We start from the raw sequence: 1,062 nt of genomic DNA on the forward strand, positions 1-1,062 counted from the left end.
GCATGTATTTAATGAGCTAGTTCAGCAACCTCAGAGAAATAAATTTACTTCCAAATCTTTGTTTTCTCACAAAGCATGTCACCATACAACCCAACTATTTGCAAAGGGAAACATGATCCGGTTCACATTAAAGTTAGGTCTAGTCAATGATAAGCCAATACCAAATGACTGAAAACTATTAGGAATCACAGTGGAACTTTCTTTGTTAACTTACCAGAAATGTGACTCCTGAAAGTAATCCCAGAAAACAGTCATTCTAACAAGAGCTTTATTAAAGGGAAAGTCCCTACACTGACTTACAGAGCTCGAAAACGTTTTTCAAGTGTCAACAGAAGACTAAATTCACTCAAAACCTAATTTGATAGGTAGCCCCAGCACCTGCCTGGTGTTGAGCGACTAGAGACTGGTGAGGCCGCTCAGGAAAAGCGCTGATGCCATCTCCAGCTGCCCCTTTCGTGAATGACAGTAACAATGCAAACACTGACAAAAGAGCTGGGAGGCCACCTCTAGCCTCTGCTTGGAAATACTTCCACCCTACCCCCAACGTGCTGAGCTGCAAATCCCAGAAAAGGCCCTCCTCTCTCAGCTCTCACACGCGGAGACCTCGCCTCGAGTCTGGCAACGTGGGAAAGTCCTCCCCACCCTGCACACTCCGCACGACAGCTGAGCACCTTAGCGGGGAGGGGGGGACGCTGCCTCTTCCTCAACTGCCGGAGGAACGGGGAGACTTCCTCTCGGCGGACGGCGAGCAGAGCCGGGGGTGCACCGAGAGGCTCCGAGAACTCCCCGGGGCTCGGGCCGCCGGCGACGGGAGGCGAGCGCAGCAGAGCGCGTCCCTCGGGCGGCGAGAGGGCGGAGGGTCGCCGGCCGCGGGCGGGGGCAGCGGGGCTCGGCCGCCCGCATCCCGGCCGCCGGCGGAGGCGACGAGCAGGCTCGGGTTCAGGAGCACAGGGAGCGCGTTCTTCCCTCGAGCCGGCTCCCAAGGGACGGCGCAGGCGGCCCGGGGCGGCCCCTCACCCTCTCGCCAACTCCGGGGCGAGCGTGAGGGCGGCCGGCCCCGGG

This window comes from Hipposideros armiger, unplaced genomic scaffold (genome assembly GCF_001890085.2).
Source record: "Hipposideros armiger isolate ML-2016 unplaced genomic scaffold, ASM189008v1 scaffold_207, whole genome shotgun sequence".
Taxonomy (NCBI): Eukaryota; Metazoa; Chordata; class Mammalia; order Chiroptera; family Hipposideridae; genus Hipposideros; species Hipposideros armiger.